Here is a 20,459-nt window from a genome sequence, read left to right on the forward strand (position 1 = left end):
GACTTAATGTATTTAAATTTCCCTTATGGAGATCTGGATTTGAAGTGCTTGGGATTATAATCAAAATGAATTTGATGGTTCAGCTCAGCCTCTAATGGATTACAGTATGAATGTCATCAACTTTATATTACAGCAAAAAGTGTGATCTCTTTCCTATTTAGAAATGGCTGAAGTCCATCTTTTGATCCCAAAAAGAATGTAGAGAGGGAATTAATATGAATCTTTATTCAGAAGAGTCTGTTTGTTGAGCACTCCCTTTCTGAAAATATCAAATTAACCACAAGATGTGGATCATAATTTCGCAATGCTGGAATGAAATGTTGATATGCAACATGTTAGAAAAAATTATTCTGCTGTTCGTTGTCCCTTTTTTTCTTTTCAGATGCTTTTTGAATCCTGCATCTGTAACTGGAACTGTGTGAAGTATGGGTGACATTGCAGCTGAAAAATTAAAACTTTGAGACAATAACACATACCAGCTTTAAGAAACAGATTAGCTTCAGCAGTTTTCCCTTTGTAATATGTCTTCCCTATCTGTAAGTATGACATTTTCTGGCAAGAATTTTTGTGGAAATAGATAATACTAACATAATAGAAGAGGATAGTCATGTAAAGTGAGTTCACTAAAATAGTTCACATTTTCAATCAGACAAAAACAACAGTGTCAACATAACTTCTATTCGGTATGATTCCTGTTTTGAATTTCAAGTACTTGACAAATAGTTCTCAAGTAACTATTCTTAGAATCTGTATGTCATATCACTAGTTAAAGATATATATGGAAAAATAGCTGTTAATTAACTCATAAACAGGAAACAGAAGCAAAGTTAAGCTAATAAAATTATTTGATAGGAATTGTGGTTTTGTCTTTCAATTTTATAAACTGGACTTTTCTGTTCTGCTGTTATACCTATAAATTTTCATTTTCTCTGTTTTGAATGATACCAGGCTGACCAAATCATGAGTTTAGCCTACATATTCAGTGACTCAGCTATAGGTGCGTTTTAGCTGCTTGCAGCAATGTAGGGGGCTTGATATCAGAAATCCTGGATACCACAGAATCACAGAATATGCTGAGTTGGAAGGGACCCACAAGGATCATTTTGTCCAACCCTTAGCCCTGCACAGGACCACCCCCAAGATTCACACCATGAGTATTGTTCTTTGAACTCTGCCAGGCTGGTGCTGTGACCACTTCGCTGGGGAGCCTGTTCCAGTGCCCAACCACCTTCTGAGTGAAGAACCTTTTCCTAATATCGAACATAAGCTTTCCCTGACACAACTTCAGGCCACTCCCTTGGGTCCTATCATTGATCACCAGAAAGAAGAGGTCAGTGTCTCACCCTGCTCTTCCCCTCATGAGGAAGTTGTAACTGCAATGAGGTCTCCCTTCACTCTCCTCTTCTATAGGCTGAACACACTAAGTGACCTCAACCACTCCTCATATGGCTTGCCCACAAGGCCCTTCACCATCTTTGTTGCCCTCCTTTGGACACTCTCTAGTAGTTTAATCTCTTTCTTTTATTGGAGTGTCCCAAATTGCACACAATATTTAAGGTGAGGCTGCAATAGCGAGGAGCAGAGCAGGACAATCGCCACCTTAAAATTTATCTGGTTGGTGATGTCCCAGTCCTCTGATTTGTTGAGGTCTCTCTGTGGGGCCTCCCTGCCTTTGAGGGAGTCAGCAGCTCCTCCCAGTTTTGTGTCATCTGCAGACTTGCATAGTATCCCTTCCAGTCCTGAGTCCAAGTCATTTATGAAGATGTTGAAGAACACAGGGCCTAAGATGGAGTCCTGTGGAATCCCACCAGTGCTGGGTCTCCAGTCTGGTCTTAGCCCCTTCACTATTACCCTCTCTGCTTGGCCCATGAGCCAATTGCTCACACACCAGCTGTGTTTATCCAGCTGTGTGTTGGACATTTTGTCCAGAAGGATCCTGGGGAAGACAGTATCAAAAGCTTTACTGAAATCCAAAAAGATTATATCAGCTGGTCTCTTTTGATCAACGGGGCGGGTTAACCTTGTCATAAAAGGAAATCAGGTTTGATAAGCAGAACTTTCCTTGCATGAAGCCATGCTGGCTGTGACTGATGACAGGGTTGTCTTTCAGGTGTTTTTCAATACTTCCCAGAATAATCTTCTCCATAACTTTCTCTGGCACTGAAGTGAGACTGACAGACCTATACTTTCCAGTGTCCTGCTTCTTGCCCTTCTTGAAAATTGGGACAACATTTGCCAGCTCCAGTCAGCTGGGACCTCTCTAGATTCCCAAGACCACTCAAAAATTCTGAAGAGAGGTTTTCCAATTACATTGATTAGCTCTTTGAGGATTCTGGGAAAAATTCTACAAGGGCACATAGATTTTTATGGATCTAACTGAGCAGCAGATCCCTCAAAATTTCAGTCAACTGGGAGCTGGTCATTCTTGCAGTCATGGTCCTCCAGCTCAGGGCACTGAGACTCCCCTTGGTCCATCATCTCTTTCGAAGACAGGCAGAGAAAGCAAAACAACACAGCCTTGTCCCTGTCCCTGTGTGTGAGGTGACCCTCCACATCCTGTAATGGACCAATGATGTTTCTGTACTGCCTATTGCCATTAATATATTTGAAAAAAACCCTCTTCATTGTTCCCCACATTTCTGGCAGCTTCAATTCCAGTTGAGCTTTGGCAAGCAGCATCTCTGTATTCTTTCTATGTCTCTTGACCTTGCTTTTACTGAGCGTACACCTTCCTTTTCTGCTTCATTTCTAAGAGAAGATCCCTGCTCAACCAAGCCTGGCCTCTGCCTCACCTACTTCACTTCTGACTTTTGGGAATAGCCTGCTCCTGTGCCATTAGGAAGTGATGTTCGAAAAGTGACCAGCATTGATGGACAGCAATACCTACAAAAACATTTTTCCAGGGGATCTTACTCACTAATTCCCTGAACAGCCTAAAGAGATGTCTCTTAGTTCATCAAAGAATGATTTCTCAATGTCATTGTCATTGTCATGGCTGTGAGGTCTATAGCAGACTCGCACAGTGACATTCACATTATTTGTTTGCCCTTTGATTCTTACCCAGAGGCTCTCAATTGTGCCAATGCCAACTGTGAGCTCCATACATTCTAACCCTTCTATTACACACAGTGCCACCCCTCCGCCTCTTCTGCCCTGCCTCTCCCTCCTGAAGATCCTGTAACTGTCCAACAGGGCACTTCAGTCACAGATCTCATCCCATCAGGTTTCGCTTATGCCAATAATGTGAGATCTCTGGGACTGTACCAAAATTTCTAGCTCCTCTGGTTTGTTTCCCATGCTGTGTGCATTGGTATAGAAAATTCCAAAGGTGGTACATCATAGCCAATACTTCCTGAAGCAGATTGGGGGATCCCATGAGTGCTCATTTTCTCAAGTTTTGGCACACCATCTGTTTATTTTTGTTTAAAACATTTATTTTAGTTTTAACCTGTATCTCAAGAGTGAAAAACTGTAGATAAATATTTCTGTGTGCTGCAGGTGAAGAAAATGTTTGCATCAACCCTCTCTTTGCAAAACTGCAGAATGATGTACAGCTCAAAATGTTATGACTTAGGCTCTCTTCAGCAAATCCATCTGAAAAGGTCAAAATCATTTATGGGGGTTAAATACAAATAAAATGTCATTTTACTAGCTTTCTAATCCTCAAAAGATTCATAAGATATTTTAGATTTTCTCTGAAGGCATTTGCTTATTGCGCTACCACAGCAAGTATCTGATTCAAATATATAAGAGTAGAAACTGCAGTATCAGAATGGAGGGTATTCCCAGTACCTGCTGATGAACTAGGCATTAGGCGTGCCAAAGATCAGCCTCATAAGATACATTTATAAACTCAGGTGAGGACAAAGAATCATAGAATGGTTAAGGTTGTAAGGGACCACGGTAGGTCATCTGGTCCAACCTCCCTGCTCAAGCAGGGTCATCCTAGAACATATTGCACAGGATTTCATCCAGACTGTTCTTGAATATCTCCAGTGAGGGAAATTCCACAACTGCTCTGGAAAGTCTGTTCTAGTGCTTGGTCACTCACACAGTAAATAAGTACTTCCTTATACTCAGGTGGAATTTCCTGTGCGTCAGTTTCTGCCCATTGCCTCTTTTCTCATTTCTTTGCACCACCAAGAAAACCCTGGATCCATCCTCTTGACGCCCTCCCTTCAGATACTTAGGGGCATTGATGAGGTCCCCCCTCAGTCATCTCTTCTTGAGACTGAACAGTCCCATGTCTCTCAGTTTACCTTCATAAGGAGATACTCCAGTCCCTTAATCATCATTTTTGCTAGACCCACTTGAGGAGTTCCATGTCTTTCTTGTGCTGGGTAGCCCAGAACTGGAAATGACACTTCAGATGTGGCCTCACCAGTGCTTAGTAGAGGAGCAGTATCACCTCACTTGACCTGCCGGCAATGGTCTTCCTAATGTGCCCCCGGATACCACTGGTCTTCATGGCCACAAGGGCACACTGCTAGATCATGGACAGCTTGTTGTCCACCAGGACCCCCAGATCCTTCTCCACAAGACAAGTTAGCCAGCAGCCTGTGCATGAGGTCGATTATTCCTCACCAGCTGCAGGACCCTGCACTTATTATTGTTGAATTTCAGACACTTCCCTGCCCATCTCTCCAGCTGTCCTTCTGAAGGGCTGCACAGCACTTTGGGGTATTGGCCATTCCACCCAGTTTTGTGTCATCAGCGAACTTGCTGAAGAGGCATCTACCCCTTCATCCCACTCATTGATGGATAAGTTAAACAATACTGGGACCAGTATTGAACGTTGTGGGACATTTGTTAAATAAATACATACATATTGAAAAGAAGAAGAAATTGATAAAAAGCTGTTATCCCTGTTCTCAGAAAAAAATCAGTGAACTAGTGTGGGGGCTTCACAATTTGTTGGTGATGAAAACTGAATGGCTGCATGGGTGAGCTTGTAGCAGAGGAAATGGTTTTCTACCTTGCAAGGGCACTGTTCATACCTGAGTTTGAGTTAAAGGCTCTTACATTTTTCTTTTTAAATTAAAAAGCAAAACAAACTGAACTCTGAAAATTATTGGAATAACTGCTGTAGCTGACTTTAAACTTTGAACATCTGAAGTTATAATTTTTCAAGAGTTAATGGCCTACTAGGATTGGTGGTAGAGATAGAGACATGCCTTCCAGACGGAGTAGCACAAAAATGATGGTCCTATATGATGTTTCTATAGATTAGCAGGAAAACCCTGCAGAGGTCTGGGGCCTCTTCAGTTAACACTATTTCCAAAAACTAGAACTTCACAGAGTCATAGACTGATGACAAATTGTGTTCCAGAAGAGAGAGCAGATCTGTGATGGGTCACAGATATATTTTTGTTTATACACCCTAAGAGGTATAGAAAATGACATTAAAAGCTATAGTGACAAGCAAAACAAAAAAAAAATGGTCAGGGAAATTAGTGTTACATTGCTTGAATGCATGACCTGCTCTCTTTTACTCCTAGGAAAGTTTTATTTTTCTCAAATGAACTCAATATGTTCAGGAGAAGAGTAGACTGAAAAAGGCATGTGAAAGAAAGTAATTTCCTCAGGTTTCTGGATAGATATTTTTGTTTGGTAAATTTACCTCTGATGGAAGACCTTGTGTTTGAAGTCAATTCTATGCATTCCCAGCTACAACATCATCAGATTTATGGGTAACCAGATACTGTTGGTCGTAATGTCAGTCTCTCAATCAGAATACCTTCCTTTAAAATGAACTTTCATGGCTTTATTGCCTGATTTTAGGACAAGCATAACAAATTTCTATTCAACAACAGCCACAAGTAAGCCTATTTTCATAGGCTGCATGTTAGTATTCAGTGTTCCTCAAAACACCCAAAACTCCCTAGCAAGAAAATCTGAGCTAGGTTAGTTACTAAATGAACACAACTTCATTAAAAATACAGAGACAAATAAAACATAATGTCAGCCAAACCTTGATTTTATGAGATAGAAAAAGATTATCTGTCTAGGCCCTCTAAGGATGATAGTCTATAGTAGGCCTTAGGCTCAGACAATGGACTTGTGATTGCCATAGACTTTTCTAGCCACTGTAGCCCTTCAGACAGGACACAAGAATACATTGACATGAAATGAAGAAACATGTTTGAATGACGTGAAAACTTTTCAGTGTTCTTGCAACCTCAAGAACTAGATTTAGATTTCTTCTTCCTTGCACCTTTATAATGTGCATTTCCAAAACCATAGACCATTTTCCTATTGTGTAACACATATAAGTTTGTGTCTGCTCTAATACTCTTGTTCTTAAAGAGTTTTCATGAAAATATTTTTTGAGAAGCAGGCTGTCTTTAAATTGATATGTTCTTTTCCTTCATGTATTTCCACTAACACGGACCCTATTATACATTTTTGCTTTCAGCCTATACTTCTATATGCCATCCCCACATAATTCAGAGTTGTTTGGTGAAAGCACCTAAATCTTTCTGATATCTGCAATTCAGATCTTCCATGAAGTAACAAATATACCTTTACATGCACATCAATGCAAAATTCAAGCAAAAGGCAATGGAAGAAGACTAACAAATTCAGTGTCATGCAATAACGTTCCTAAGGCCACACTTGTCATACATTTAAGCCATACAGCAGTGATGATCATGTGAGTATCATACTGGGTGTGTTTGAGATGGAGTTAATGTTCCTTGCAGCAGTGCTCATGACACTGTGCTTTGCATTGGTAGCTGAAAAGGTGTTGATAACACACCAGTGTTTTGGCTACTGCTGAGCAGAGCTGGCTCAGCTTTAGCACTGTCTCTTCAACATTTCACCCTCACCAGCATACTGGGGTCAGGCAAAGTCTTGAGAGGGGACATGGTCAGGATAGCTGATCCACACTGACCAAAGGGGTATTCCATACCGTGCGATGTCTGCTCAGGAATAAAACCTAAGAGAAAGGGAAGCTTTTGTTATTTCAATGTCTGTCTTCCAGAGCAGCTGCTGTGTTTATTGAAGCCCTTCTTCCTGGGAAATGGCTGAACATAGCCTGCTGGGAAGTAGAAAATAAATCTTCTATTTTTGTCTGCTTTTGCTTTTATTAAACTACATCTAACTTGACAAAAAAGGATATTTTCTTATCTTATTTTCTCCCTTTCCTGTCCTGCTCAGGAGAGGAGTGATAGAGCAGCTTGGAGGGCACCTGGCATCCAGCCCAATTCAATCCAGCACAAGTATGGACAATGTTAATTTTTCATCTCATTTGTTACTATAATGTGACATTATGTAATAATTCTGTGCATGAAGATATTCCAAATAGTCAGTCTCTCTTAGTGGCATTGGACACTGGCTCTGTGGTAATGAACTGCTGACTTCTTAAACAAAAAATATTTGCCCAACATTGCTAGTATACAAAATTAATTGTCTATTGAAATTGGAGATTTTGTAAAAGATCTTCATATAGTAGTTGCATTCAGAGCATTTTCAGAAGTAAAACTCTAAATTATGAAGAAGATATATTTAAATGAAAAAAAAGTATTACTTTTTATAAGCCTTCAAGGGAATTCATTTTAGAACAAAGACATACAAACTATACCTATTACCTGCCTGAAGTTCTTCTGTCTCTCAAAAACCTGACGCATGGTAATTTTTCTGTATTGCATGCTACACAGTAAAATGTGCATTCTTCTTAACATATAATTAGTTCTCTTGGGTCTTACACAAATTGCAGTTTTTATACACCTGTGACTAGCACAAAGTAAATTTGAGAATTGAAAGTCTTAAGATCATGTCAATCTCTGTAAGCTGCCCATTTGTGATAAGCATAAACTTGCCCATTGAATGCTTTATTGAGCCACTAAATAAATAAATTAATAAATCATCCTGCACTGGAACTCCAGATCCAAAGATATATTAATTCTATATTCTAAGCTAAAATTTGCAATCCATTGCAAAATATTTCATATCAATATGTCTATGTTTAAGACATTAGTTTTGAGTTTAGAGCTGAAAACTGCGGAATTGGGAACTGATATCTTCTGAGTTTCACAGGAAAATAAATGAGGAGAAAGCTCTTATTTATGCTTACTTGTTCACCCTTAAAGAGGAAGGCTTCTCTGTTTTCTCAGTTTGATAGGTATGACATACTAAAGTAATTACAGAACCTCTACCAAAAGATTGCTCAAAGTTTTTAATCTGAATAATAGCAAAAAATTAATAATGGTAGTGTTTCATTGGATGAACCAAACCTACTGTATATATGACATTTAATTACTTCATAGGGATCTTGTAATCACTACTCAGTCATGCCAGAAAAGATGAAGTGGTGTCAGATCATCAGAACAGAATATGAGTAATTAATGAAAAAGTGTTTTCAGTTTTGAGGTTTACTCCCCAGGTTGGATTATTTTGTTGTTCTGTTTCAGTGACTAACTGTTCTTGGCTAGATATAACAATTCCATGAAAAATTTCTTCTGAGGTTTCAGCAGTATCCTTCTTTTCTAGATTACTAGTTCAAACAGCAGAGAGGATTGAATTGCTTTGGTCTATGGGAAAAAAACCTTGGTGATACATGGCTGTTGACTCATGAAAAGAAGCACTGGAGCTATGGCTGTTTGCAATATCTTTTGGAAATATTGTCAAGTAATCTAGCATTGCTATGCTCAAATATTGAACTGTTATGTTTATGGTAAGCTTAATTTTCTGATATTTAAATGCAGTGGTTTCATGAGAATAAAGAGAGGACATCACAGGGCAGTAAACTGTCACTTTATTAAGTACTATATTGCTTTTGAAAATCTACATTTCTTAAATAATTTCTAAAGCCTATTAACTAATAATCCAAAATGCATTTCTATCTGTATATCTTCCCCATCTTACTTCATTGGTATGTGAACAGTGACATATTGTGGAAACTGCCATTTGCTCTCCATGTGTCAGAGTACTGGGATCAATCCAACAGATAAAAACAAACAAACATAAAAAGACCAGATATGCTAAAGTATGTGTGTAGGAAGCATTTTTAATTGTTCACACTGTTATAACAGTATTAAATCAATCTTTTGAAAAAAATAGAGACACTACCTCTGATCTATTTGTCAGGTGTTGCCACCTTTTAAGAAATGTGCATAAAAACTGTAGGGAAAGAGAGTGGAAAGTAGAATTTTATTGGAATTTGACAGCTTTGTATTTTCTGGAATTCCTATAGAAATATACAAAACAGTAATAGGTATTTTAAAAGCTCCCTTGCTATACCTCAGTGAGCAGATGATTTGATACAGTGCAGCTAATAGACTTATGTTTGCGCATCTTTTGGACTATCATCTAAAAATAAATTACATTCCCTGATTTTTTTGCCCCCTTGGCCCCACAACACTGAAGGTTTATTTTATGGTGGGAAGAAAAGGAGCATGTATGTGTTTATGTAAGGAGATAGTCTGTCCTAAAATTTAGCTGGAAATTGTCTTTGGATGCAATGGAGTTAGCTTTGATATACTAAAGTAAGTCCTGAAAGTAGCTTTATTTTAAAGACATGTTTGAAATTTCTGTTGTTTTTATGTTGAAAGTGAAAAACCTACTGACTCCATAAGTGACAAAATTTAAAAACTATCTGTGCCTTGTGCATGGTATGTGCATCTGTGGGAAGGCTGTTTACTGCATAAATAAAAGAGTGAGATAAAGACCTCTGTGGAATTATGTGATTAAAAGATGATGGAACTATTGGAGTAAATACAAGCTAAAATTATTTGACTTTCCCTAAACTGATTTGGAAATTAGTAAATGAAACAAACAAACAAAAATAATAATTTAGGAATAGAAGGAAATTAGTATTTTTAAATTTCAGTTAAAGAAGAAAAGAAGGAACAAAATCCAGGATATGACATGGTTGAGTGGGAACAGAAAAAATGTGTAAAGCTGTGAAATGAAAGAATAGATATAAGACAATTTGTCTGTGGATGGGGAGGAGAAGGGAAGAAAAGCAGAAATGTAAGTCCTTAGACAAGGACTAAATCTAGTAGGACTCAGCACTAATTTCTACTGGGAGTTGAAAGGATGTTTCTAAATGACTTTTGAAGTAGATAAGAGTTTTACTTCTCTTTTATCTGAAGCCACTGCTATTTCAGATCTTTTTCCTGATTACAGTCCATTTTGAATCAGATTCTGAGACTTTTAGTCTAGATATCTGCTCAGTATACTCCATGATTTTCTAAAGTGTATTCTGAAAATGTCTTCTACTAAATTTTCCACTTAATTTTGTCATTAATATTTATTTGAATGACTTGTACCTGATTTATCTGTCCTGATATAGTTACTTTGAAATTAGACATCCAAATCTGAGCTAGTCTTCCAGATTTTCTTTATAATTGATGGAAAAATCTGCACACAAATATGGAAATTCATTTAATCTTGAAATATACATTTAAAATATCCTAGGTGTATTGCTTTTCAAATTTGCGTGTTGAAGAGATTAGAAGTACTAGTTGAAACTTCTGTATGAAGCTCAATCAGAAAAATCTTTCCCCTTTTGTTTTGTTATAAGCAGTTCTTTAACCAAACATATGTTCTGCTTTTCAGGAATAGGGCTTACCTTGAGTCGCATATTTTTTACATTTAATTTTACCTATTTCCTTCCCATCTGCTATCTTTTAGATATATTCTGCTAAATGTTTTTCATTTTGGGTGTCTACTTATTTCTTACATTGTGCCATAAAATCACTTATATTGGAAGAGAAGCTTCCAATAACAGTTGTAGCATTTCAGCCTCCAAGGTACAGTGAAGGCAAAGTAAACCAGGAGGCTAAAAACAATTATAAAATATAGAGTATGTAGGATCTTAAATTAAAAATCCCTGAGGAATAAGGTTAATTTAACATACAAAATTCCAATAGAAGTTTCATAAGCAAGAAGTATTCTTCCTAAACTCTGCTTCAAGGCAAGCAGAGCTTTAAAACTGAGAGCTATTACCTATGGGTCTCTTGTGGGTACATTGAACTGATATCTCAAGTAAAGTGTTCTCCTTTATGGAATATCTGGATGAGGCCAAGATCCCAAGTGTGAGCTGTTTCTAAGCTCTTACACTCCCATAAGAAAGTCCAAAACTCTGCATTTTCACTGGAGACCATTTATTTCATTTTCAATATGTTCCCACTCCCATCACTCCTCACTCCTTTTAACAAAATATGTTCAACAGGTCCTTCCATTTAACTGAGAACATTGTTTTATGAGCAGTGGTGAATGTATCAGCTTTCTTGACTTCAAAGATTTTATACTCTACCTATTTCTCAAGAAGATCTCACCAGTATCCACCTCTGGTTTATTTCACCAGGGAGGAATAAAGAAAGCAGGAAACAATCATTCAACTATGTTATGCTTTCTGTGATTGAGTACTACTTCCCTATTTTCAATAATCTCAGTGAGGAATTAAAAAAATATATTGCAATGACTGCACACCACTGACTTATTTTCTTACTTTTTTTGCAATAGCTTGCTCATTTTAAGTTTCACTTTAATGAGATGGCGAGTACCCAGTACAAGAATATGTTATATGTCATTGCTGTGCTTGTTGAATAGAGATTTTTCTGAACTCCTGGCTGTGAAGGCCAGCTGTCTAATTTAAGTTTGAGACACTCATGTTTTCCATTCTATTAGTCTCTAAACTTTCAGCCATAAATTTGAGTGGAAGCACAACAGGAGTTTATAGCTCTTGAGATAAAAATCTCACACTGTTAAATTTTTTAGGTAAAGAACCATTTTCTGCTGCTGGGGTTGTGAAACTCAGACAAGGCTGTTGCAAGGTGTTTGTCATTCCACAGGGATGAGAATTATTGATCTGGCCTTCATACAACAATGGAAGTGGTATATACTAGTTTCTATTCCTTTGATTCTGCAGCCCCTCAATCTGTGTTGCTGGTACTAGTCTTGTGCTTCATAGCTGAGGGACTGCAGAAATCACCAGTTGTGCGGTAAGTCACCCTCTCCCTATATAGAGAGAGATGCATGATATGAAACTTTCTTGTTCAAGACAAATCAGCAGAAGAGGTAGTCAGATCACTGGAATATAGGGCCATAATATCTGAAATGTCCATCATGTTTTCATTCCATAAAAGGGAATCTCAAAAATCAGCTATAAAAAGCACTAAGATGGATAGTGTGACCATCCTTCCTGTTTGCCCTGGTTGAATTCAACCTCGAAGACATTTCTGGATTTTTCTGTTTTCTTTCAGTCACTATTCTTATTCTTAGGCAGACTTCCAGAAGCTGTCTTGTACTCTGCCATCATTATACTGTCCATAACTGCATGAGCAGCAGCTAATTGTTATGCAGTGTACACAGAAATATAGCTAACAATACAGCATTTACTTATAAGCAACAGAGAGCATAGATCTGTGTATGGGTTGACATCAGTCAAACAGTTCATTTTTTCCCAAAATATCTACTTCCGTGTGTTCTTTTAAGTTCAGGCATAAAGGCGAAACTAACAATAAGGACAAGGAGGCAAGGAATTGATTTAACTTTCAACCTGCTTTCCTCTTTTGAAAAAAAATTTACCTAAAATTCATTTGACTTATAGTAGTTAGAGGTATTTTTGGCATGCATATAAATGTCTTTTGCATAGAACAAAAATGTGACAAAAGTGCCAATAGCAAAAGATAATGCTGAGCCCATTTGCGCTGAGACCTAGTTTGGGATACAGGTATGAGGGATGTATTCATGGTCTCAAAGGGAGAAGTGTACACCTGCTTTAGGGAAATACTAACTTGAACCTGCAGTGTACTTCATTTCAATAGATTCCCACTGATTTGATTAAAAGGTACCATTCCACAGACATATTATCTCATTTGCTTTGAAAGGGAAAGCAGTTGACTTGATCAAAACAAGCTTCTCCATGGCTGCATTCTCAGAGCCACTCTCACAGAAGAAGCAGAGGATGTGAATGAGAATTCCTTTTTGCTAGAATGCTTAAATAAGTATTTGAAAGTGAAAATGCTTCTTACCTCTTATTTGTTCTCCAGTCATTATGTAAGAATCAGTGACAACTATCGATAATGTCCTTCAGCTCTCCCTTCTCTCCATCAAGTATCTATGAAAGTTCAGTCCATGGAGATTAGAATATTTTATTAGACTTTCTTGCTGCATTCCAGAAATTAGTAATATGGTTGGCTATGAGTTTGATGAATAGACAAGAAAAATGTTCAGTTTTTCCTCATATTCATGAAGAGATGGCAAATTAATTTTGTTGCTATTAATAGATCATGTTTTTCTTATATTTATATAAACCCTGGCTGTTTAGAGGTGCTTGTGAATTATGCCAAAATTCCTAATTTAAGGATTGTTATGGGTTTTGCTAGGTAGGCCTAAATTTAGGCTTTAGATTTCAGACTAGGCCTGAGACTATCAGCTGACTTGAGCTGGGCTGGGCTAGCTGACAGCTGACTACTGGCCAATAATATTCCATACCATATTCCAACATCATCTCAAAGTGTAGGAGCTGCTGTGGGAGTGGTTTGATCAGTTCCTTCAAGCTCTGGTCCCAGTAGGAAGCACCGTGCCATCCCAAGAGGGACAGGAGGCCCAGGCCCAGCACTGGCTTACCATCATGTTATCTTAGGGAAGTAAAATGTTTGTTCTTAGTCCTTCTGTTTGCTTAGGTCTGTCTCTGGGGAGTTGAGTTCTACAAAGTGATTTGTTGTTAGAATGGTGGGATTTGTGTTCGATGGGGAGTAGAGAATTATTTCTTGTTATTTCTAACTTGTGTAAATGTATTATATTGTAATTTCTTTTAATTTTATCTTTTCTGTATAAATATATATAGTTAGTTTAACCTCTTTTGAAGTTTTTTGAAGGTTTTTTTTTCCTTTCTCCCTTTCCTTGGTGGGGTGAGGGAGGCTCTAACACTCTGTGTTAGGCAGTTGGCATTTTGCCAGCTCAACCCAAGAAAGATATTTGGTGGAGAATGCAGGCAGCGACCAAGGACATTGGCAAGTGTCCCGGGAGCTTGGCAGGTTTCCCGAAAATTGTTCTGTTAACTATTAGGAGTTTATCTCATTGTTTTGGTATGTGTAGAATATAAACAATGTTTCTTGCTGCTGGATGCTTGCTTTAACTCTTTTACTGACTGTCTTTTTGAGTTCACGTAGCTTCAATTGTACCTGCTGTGAATGTAGCCACTCCAGGGAGAGGTCTTACAGCCCAAGAGATAAGTCTTTCTCTCCTGCCCTACCTTGATGAAGAGCAAACCCCAAGCGTGGGTCATGTGGTGAACTGTGGTCCTTCTTATGTGACCAGGGGAAAGACATGAGAAGGTGGGACAGTGAAACTACTTCTGTGCTTAAGGCACAGGTATGGAAATAAAAATGGAAGAAAGCTGGTAAAAAAGCTGTCCACATGTTGAAGCAGAGATCCCAGAAAAGTTCAAGAACAGCAATAAGGCTGCCCTGCCTCCAGCCAGGAGGAGGAGGAGGAGGACAACCAAGTCTATTGGACATTGCTGAAACAGAGGGGTGGCCAAGGCTTTACCTCTACACTGACTTGTGGATGACAGCCAGTGCCCCATGTGGGTGTGCCTAGATGGATGGAAGAAGACTAACTGGAAGTGTGGAGAGGCCCATATGGGCTGTTGATGTGTGGTGGGACATTGCTGCTTGAGTAGAATCTGTGGAGATTCGTCATGTGGATGCTCATGTGCCTAAAAGCTGAGCTAATGAGGAGCATCACACCTGGACTAGCATAAGGGAGAGTTGTTCCTGGCTCAATGGGACCATGATGACTCAGGCCACCTATAGGTGGGTGAGGCCGAGGGGTGGATTTAACCATGGACACTATTTCTAAGGTTATCCACAATTGTGAAACATGCTTGCTACTGTGAAAACCCCTGAAGAGGGTATGGTGACCCCAGTGTGGGGATGGAGACCCCTGAGAAGGTGATGGTGACCCCAGTGAGAGGTATGGTGATCCCTGAGAAGGGGATGTGATGATCCCAGTGTGTGCCTCAAAGGCATTTAACCTTGAGAAGACAAAATAACTTGCTTTTTGAGTTGTGTGTTGCAGGACATGAACCATTGGGTGAAGAAGACCTGAGCTGAACCAGTGTTGGTGTTGGTGGAACTGCTTATCCTGCCCAAAGTGTCTATGCCATCCTAATGGACTATTGCCTACAATATGGAGGGGTGGAAGACAGCTCTGAAAATAACGAGGACTGTTTAAGCACAGAAAATAAATGAATGTGGGATATAGGTTTTAATGTCATATGATATGAAATAAGGGGTGGAGGTTGTAGTAGTTTTGGCTTTAGTTTTAGGTAGGCCTCATTCAGCAGGCCTCAAAGGATGTGACATAGATGAGAAGGGACAGGCATCACCTGACTTAAGCAACCAAAGAGGTATTTCGTATCATCTGACATAATCAAGAAGTGTCAACGGGTATAAAAAGAGAGAGAGAAGGAGCTTCTGTCTCTTTCGGTCTTTGCCTCAGCCCCATCAGGACACACTGCTCTGCCTCTGCCAAGATTAGGCCTTGCTGCCATCCATGCTGTTGTTATCTAGGGAGGTGAACATTTTCTTGTTGATTTCTCTCTCTTCTTGCTGGGAGGTTTCTCCGGAAGAGTTTTTAGGAGGTTTTCTGGGGGTTTGGATGGTTGGAATCTGTATTATTAAGTCAGGCATCTCGGTGAAGGTGTTATTATTTCTTTTCACATTTGTATGTATATGTGTTATATCATACTATGTTTTAAATTTTCTTCTGTGTAAATATAAAAAGTTTGCCACTTCAAAGTTCCATTTCTAGTTTGTTTTTTTCCTCCCTCCCTTTCAGTTCCTGGGGGGGTCTCTGATTCTATATTGGGCAGTTTGCATTTTGCCAAGCTAAACCATAACAAGGATGAACAATGATTTTGTTGAACTATTGTCACTTAGAAATTTTAAGCCACCTAAGAAGAGATTCCTGTAATCTTGCTGCATTGGAGTTCAGATTTAGAATACCTAATTTTCACACATACTGTAAGTGCAAACTGCCACAAGAATGAAAGTTGCTGTCTTTAAAACTCTTATGGCAAACAGGTTATTCAAATACAAGTGTATGGCAGAAGCCTTAGTCCAAAGATCTGACAACAAACATACTGTATGCTATAAGTAGGCATGTCTGAAAAACTCACAACAATTTCCACAGCCATTAGGATTTCTTGTGGTGTATCCCTAAACACTTTATCTCTTCAGGGGTTGTAAAATCCTGTATATCAGCTGTCTGGCTATTCAGGTTCTGATTCTGTTGTTGTTATTGCTTTTGCTGTTGTGGGTTTGGTTTTGTTTGTTTGTTTGTTTACTTATTTAACCTTGAGATCCTTCAGGCTGAGAGTTATAACCTAAAGATTGATTTTTATTATTTATTGAAAAATGTGCCAAAAATATTACTAGTTATTATCACCTCCTCAAAACTTGTGGTAACATTGTTAATGCCAATATACTTCATTACTTATTTCTTAAAATGAAAATTAATTTTGTAATTTTATGGCTTCATTGTTAGACTTCCAGTACTTTATGTAACCTTTTACACTTAAATTAGAAGGAACAGTGACTCAGAGAAAAAAGATTACTTCAAGGAAATATGAAACTTTCATCTTTTCCCTTTTTAACCATTTCAGTGTCAGATTTGGCTTACAAGCTGCATCAGCTGAGTGGAAGTGGCCAATGCAGAGCTTCGATATGGATGATTGTTCTAAAAATAATAGAATTATTTAGGTTGGAAAAGACTTTTAAGATAGAGTTCAACCATTAACCCAGTATGGCCAAGTCTACCACTAAACCATGTCACTAAGCGCAGCATCTTCAAATCCTTTAAATACCTCCAAGAATGATGACTCAATCACTTCCCTGGGAAGTCTGTTTCAATGCTTGACAACTCTGTGAAGCAATTTCTCCCAATATCCAATCTAAAACTCCCTTGGCGCTACTTGAGGCCCTTTTCTCTTGTCCTATCACTTGTTACTTGGAAGAAAAGACCAACCTTCACCTCGCTATGGCATCTTTTCAGATAACTGAAGAGAGCAGTAAGGTGTCCCAGGAGCCTCCTTTTCTCCAGGCTAAACAACCCTAGTTCACTCAGCCTCTCCTAAGACTTGTGCACCAGACCCTTCATCAGCTTCATTGCTCCAGAATCTCAGTATCTTTCTTGTAATGAGGGGTCCAGAACTGGACACAGGCTTCAAGGTAAGGCCTCACTGGTGCCAAGTACAGTGGGATGATCACTAACCTAGTCCTGCTGAATACACTAGTTCTGAGACAAGCCAGGATGCCTATCTTGGTTTAAGCTGGCAAAATACCAACTGCTCAATACCAAGTCAGAGCCTCTCTCCCCTCACCGAGAAAAGGGAGAAAGGGAAAAAAAACCCTCTCAAACTACATTTATGCTTAAACTAGCTACATGTATTTATACAGAAAAGAGAAGAGTAAAAGTACAATATAACATTCACTTACATGACCTAGGAATAACAAAAAATAACTTCCCCACTCCCCAGTGAAAACAGTTTCTATCACTGTAGTTTTATAAGTACCCCAAAAGACACCCAGCAAAGAACAGAAAGAGTAACAACAAAATGTTTCGACCTCCCTGAACTCAGACAAAATGCAAGTTGCGGCAGCAAGAGCAGCAGGACCTACTCCAACAAGACAGGAGCTGCACCATGTCTGGTTTGTACTTGGTCCATGATGGAACTGACTAAGCCACTCCCACACACTGGCTTTTACCCCTTTTTGAGAGGATGTTGCAATATGGTATAGAATACAATACTAGAAGAAGTCAGCTGTTAGCTAGCCCAGCCCAGCTCAAGTCAGCTGACAATTCCAGGCCTAGTCTGAACTTTAAATCTAAATTTAGGCTCACTTGGCTAAATCCATAACAATGCCATCGTCCAGTACTGGTGTATGAGCAGGGCACACCCTGAAGCCCAAGGCATGGGTGGCAGCATTTTCCCATGGGAGCTCTATCTGGGAAGCTGAATCAGTTGTGGCGTGGAGCTTAGATAAGCCATGGCTTTCTGCTGGGAGATACTATAAATCCCGAGTAAAGCTGGCAAGGTGTCATGTGAAAAATAGGTATTTACTCAGATCCTTAGTGTTTGATTAGTCTGTCAGCACCCCAGGAGCCATGACCCTTGTGCCCAAGCAGTCTGTCAGTGTTCCATTATATGGGCACTTTTCTCTGAGCAGTTCACTAGATCAGAAGGCGGTTCGACTGACTTGGTCAGGGTCACACACCAAATAGAGAGGTCTCCTCCTGGGTCTCCATACCTTTACTGACAACCAGCAACTGCTAGCACCCTTGAAGGGCTTACATTAGCAGTTTACTAATAAAATTGTGACAGATTAAGATTTAAGGTTTGCTGGTGAAAATATCTGACTGCAAAAATGCATTCAAAGCAGTATACTAATAATCTCTAATCCCCAACACAATTTAACTCGAGATCATCACTGTGCATAGATTATAGTTCTTACCCAGTAGGTGTCCCTATAGGGAATAAGAGAGGTTCAGTCTAATGACTGATCCCAGAAGTTATAATGGACTCTTCCCAAACTTCTTCCCATACTTAACTTAGTTTTACACTGTTTCTTTATATTTAGGTGAAGGTTGAGTGATGTTACTCATACATCATGTTCAGTGAGGGGTGGTTGTACCTTGGAGATCTCAGTATAGTAACAGAGATAACCTTGTGATGGGGACATGTATCAGTCCAAGGAGAGGGATTTGGCCCCAGTTGTTTATTCAACAGCAGGACACTTTTCTTTACCTCCACTGGTGTTCAGCTGCTGTGTGGCTTACCATTTAGAAAGTACCACCGAGATCCCTCCTCTGCAAGGGTTTAGGCAGAGCTTGTCTATGGTGTCTTCATTCTGCTCCCCTCTCTGTTTAGTCTCCCTTAGATTGTATTGTCTGAAGAAGGTTGCATATGCTGACTGTATTCCATCCAAGGAGTAACAACTGTATTTTCCCCTATAACTTCCATACTGTTATCTTTTTACCCTCAGTCATCTTCCCACCTAGGTCTTCATTGCCTTCCAGCATGTCCTTCCATGTGAACTGCCACACAAACTTCTGTTCCACACACTGTACTGATACATGTCTTATGACCCACCCCTGAGGCAGGGTAAATGAGATCCCTTGAGGCAGATTCAAGTGACACAATACTGAATGACTGGTGTGTATTTATATGTGTGTGCATGTATATGTGGCAGGTTTATTTTAAAATAATTTAGTTGTAATGGAAAGGAGGTAAGGTTATTATCTATAGCAATAGTATAAAATAATTACTTAAAGAAAAAAGAGAAAGGATGAGTAGATAGTGGAGGAAAGATATCATTACCCATCGATCCAGTGATGAGAAGTAATTGTTTATTTAGATGTCTGTTGGTCAAAATAATGGTCACAGTCTTGATCCATTGGAGGCGGGGAGAGCCCACAAAACAAAAAGTTCAATAGGTTAATATACTTTCAGGATCTTGGATGCTAAGCAGGGTCAGCCCTGGTTAGTACCAGGTGCTGTAGACAGTCCTGAGGACTTCAGTGTCACTATCCAAGCTCGCTCGGCCGTGGCAAACTTAGGACTTAAATGGTGGGCCAGTTCTTTGCACGCTGTGCCTCATCTAAAAACAAATTTAAAAAAAATTCCACTGTTCAGGATGGAAGGGCACACTAGTGTCGGGAGAGTCCTTCTGTTGTAGTTTGGAATTATTATGTAAATTCTCTCCCTGCCAGCAACTTCCCATGCCATTAGTTAACAAAAGAAGTAGCTAACTACTACCAATTCCTTCTTGTTTTGGATGGGGGAGACTGGGGAAAGAGGGGTTGGGAAACAGGCTTGGATTGTCTTTTTCTTTTGGTTCTGGGGAACTACACACGGCTCTGGCGGTGTGTGTGTGCTACTGTGGGAGAGAGGCCCTTGCTGCTGCTTCTTGCTGAGCCACTTCCTTTTCTCCTCGCCACGGCTGTTCTCGTGGTTTCTGTATTTGGGGGTCCCAGTCTCTGCTCCAGTCTCACCGCCACCTGCAGCGTCACAGCCTGCCCGCCCCGGCTGGGGCAGTGACCTGGGAGAGAGAAGTTTGCAGCTGCTTTCCAGGACACGCGGCAGTTCCCCACTTCCAGTTTTCCTTTTTCATTTGGGACAAGAGACACAGAGAGAGAGACAGAATTCAATTGGGAACTCACCCTGCAGCCAGCCGGGCTGTGACACTGATATTGCCTCGTAAGTATAACTCTTCTCCCGGAGGAAACTTACCGGTGTGGGAGTTGTTGTTGTGGGGGTTGTTGTTTTTTTCTGTGGCGTTGGGAAAGCGGTTTTGCTCTGGTCTGTTTATAGTTATAGCTATACCTACATATATATATATATATATATATATATATATATATATATATATATATATACTGATATATATATGTGTGTATATATATATATATATCAGTTAAGAACAGTTTTCCTTTTGTATCCA

At 39.4% G+C, this 20,459-nt stretch overlaps 1 long non-coding RNA gene across 1 annotated transcript; it reads left to right on the top strand.

Annotated features, from left to right (window-relative positions):
* The first annotated feature begins 450 nt into the window (after positions 1 to 450).
* On the top strand, positions 451 to 8,574 carry LOC139679171 (uncharacterized). The gene is made up of 3 exons (XR_011699152.1): positions 451 to 536; positions 7,159 to 7,220; positions 8,491 to 8,574. It is a non-coding gene; the product is annotated as an uncharacterized lncRNA (long non-coding RNA).
* The last annotated feature ends 11,885 nt before the right edge of the window (positions 8,575 to 20,459 follow it).

The sequence above is a fragment of the Pithys albifrons genome, chromosome 1, assembly GCF_047495875.1.
Source record: "Pithys albifrons albifrons isolate INPA30051 chromosome 1, PitAlb_v1, whole genome shotgun sequence".
NCBI classification, from domain to species: domain Eukaryota; kingdom Metazoa; phylum Chordata; class Aves; order Passeriformes; family Thamnophilidae; genus Pithys; species Pithys albifrons.